Consider the following 2,789-nt stretch of genomic DNA (forward strand, 5'->3'; position numbering starts at 1 on the left):
TGCCACTCTGTCCTCCAGGGGCGCTGTGAGTTGGAATGGACTGGATGGCACTGGGTTGGTTTTTGATTCTAGAGCAAGAAACAAAACAGTGTATTCTTGCCCTTTGCTTTGGGAGTCAGGAAATGCTGCACTTCCAGAGTAATTGGGAGCGGACACCAGCCCTTTGTTTCGTTCTGCCCTTTGCCCACTCAGCAGATGTCCTCCCCATCCACTGTGTCGTGCTAGGTGCAAGGACGGGGCAGACCTGGGCCTTCAGGAGCCCCCAGCAGGAGGCAGGCAGACAGGTCCGTTAACGTCACAGGAGGCGAGTGCAGCGATTGCGGGGTGATTGGAGACGTGGTGAACAGCAGAGAAGGGTTTCAGCAGCTCCCCCACCTTCTGCTGCCAGCTGTGTGGTCACTGAGCCCTCAGCAGCCCCACTTGGCCCCTTTCTCTCTGAATTGATCTTTTTAAAAGCCATATTATAATGCTTAGTAGTTTGAACACCACTTTGTAGCCTGTGAAATATGTGATTTTGAACTTTCTCCACAATTCATTGAATTTAGATACAACAGTAAAAAATAACCTTTGGTCAAAATGTAAAAAAGGATCAGGAAACAATGATGTTGAAAAGTGAAACGTCCAGTAGTTCCACAGGCAGATAAACTAGAGATTGGCTCAGCTGCATGTGTGACACCTGCCAGGTGGTGGCTCACCGCAGATAGAGGTGTGAGCCAAGCATCCTCTCTGAGCAGGTGGAGCTCACGTTCCCCAGGAGTGTTGTCCTTCACAGTCTCCCCCAAGACCACTTCTGAGACCCCTGTTTGGTACTGCCTTCAGATTCTCTAGAGCAGGCCTCTTTTTTTTCCTCCTTTGTATAATAAATAAGAAAGTAAAAATAATCTGAAATCGGCCAAATCCAGAAAGAAAGAAAGACAGAACTGATACACACACAGACAAATACAATTTCAATGTAAGTAGAATTATGCTCTTACATGCTCTTTGATTTCCTCAGCAGTAAGTTATGGGCACGTCTGAAAGACATTTCAGAAAGTGTTTTGAGTGCTCCTGGTATTGTTAAAGTGAGTAGGGGTGGTCGGTACTTGGTGCACTTGGCACTGGATGTCCAGGTGGTTCTTCTAATCATCTTCATTACATTGAACTTCCTCTTAGAGATTAGCACGTGGATGATACACATGAAGGTCGCATCTCTCAAGTGTCAGATGAAGAGAACTTGAATCTGACCTCTCTCTGGTGTCTCCTGCAGATTGCATTGGGGCTCCTCCAGAGGAAATTATTAATCACCGTGTCCAGGAGCCATGATGTTGACCCTCGGAGGTGGTTTACAGGTTGGCTCCACGAAGCTCGGAGGAGTTGGGCATGAGATTGGTTTCCTCTGTTTTACTGCGTGTTTTTGAGAATACGTAGTGTATTGTCCCTAATGAGCAGGGTGTCTTCACAGGAGAATCATTTGTTCTTTTGAATCCTAACTGGGTGAATCCTGATAATGGACTAGAAAAGGGGGTCATCAAGGGAGGGGACCCGACTCTGTCAGTTGACAAGCAATCTAGCTGAGCAATCGGATTTTATGTTACTGGCTTCATCTACAGAAGATGTGATAGCGCCTGCCAAAGACAAGTTGTGATACCGTTTCAAGGTCGGAAGCGGTGTCCGCGATCTTCATGTTGTGGTCCTGTTCTGATGTGAGATCACTTCACCCACCTCCCTGTCTTGGGAGCAAAGATGTCATAGAGTCCCCATCCTACTATCTAAAGATAGTTCACCAAGTTTATTTCAGTTCTGTGAGGTTTTCATTCTTCTTTTAAAAATATATGCTGGGTACTTTTTTTTACATTCTAAAAGATAAGACTATTCTCAGATGAATATATGATTTGTTTAAAGTTATTTAGATAAGAAGTTATTACTGTTTATGTTTGTTTTCAATGACTTATTTTTTTTTTATCCATTTTGCAAATCTCAGTTATGTGTGGTTTCTTACCATATCGGAATCTATTACGTAAATAAACGGTTTCAGATTTCTGAACCTTGTATGGTTTGATTTATAGGCATCTTCATGACTTCCAGTGAATAAAGATGAGAACGCATGTCATGACCGGTTGACTGAAGTGTACCTGCTACTGCTGACTCGGAGGAGGAGGTGCAGTGGAAGCAGCTAGGGAGTGGGTGGATGACAGGTTCTCCGGCGTGCGCTCTTACCCGAGAGAAAACCGGGGACCGGTTCCAAGGCAAACAAGTCCGATCACGTGGGATAACTTTTGCTTTCATCTGTGCTCTTCTGAACAGTCCACTGGATAAAGCTTGACTGGGGGAAAAAAAAAAAAAGCTATTTCTATCTGCAGTGGCTCTTGCTGGCCAATCTTAAAAGACAAGTTTTCATGTTTTTAATTTTTGAATAAATGTCACCTGCAGTGCTGTGCAGAAATCACAGATAAACCATTGACGATGTGAATCAAAAGCCCTCATTCCCAGTCCTTGGAATGCCAGGTCATTGGGCTGTCTAAACAGAGCATCATGGATCCCCTTCTCAGGAATAAAAAAATGTAAGGTCGGTCTCCCTTTGAGCAGAATTCTGGGTTTCCCAAGATCCGTTAGGAAATAGTTATTCATTTATCCAAAGGGATTTGAATTAAACTTTAATTAGGAAACTCTCCAAGGAAACGTTGGCTTTCTAAGTTTAGTCAACAGAGAAGTCATCTTAACGATCTCATAACGCGAAGTACGCTGCGTTAGTGTTGTTCGTGGGTGTCATCGGGTTGGTCCCAAAGCACAGAGACCAGGTACAGCAGAGC

The sequence above is a fragment of the Orycteropus afer genome, unplaced genomic scaffold (assembly GCF_000298275.1).
Source record: "Orycteropus afer afer isolate SDZICR_OR568_19922 unplaced genomic scaffold, OryAfe1.0 scaffold00038, whole genome shotgun sequence".
Lineage (NCBI taxonomy): Eukaryota > Metazoa > Chordata > Mammalia > Tubulidentata > Orycteropodidae > Orycteropus > Orycteropus afer.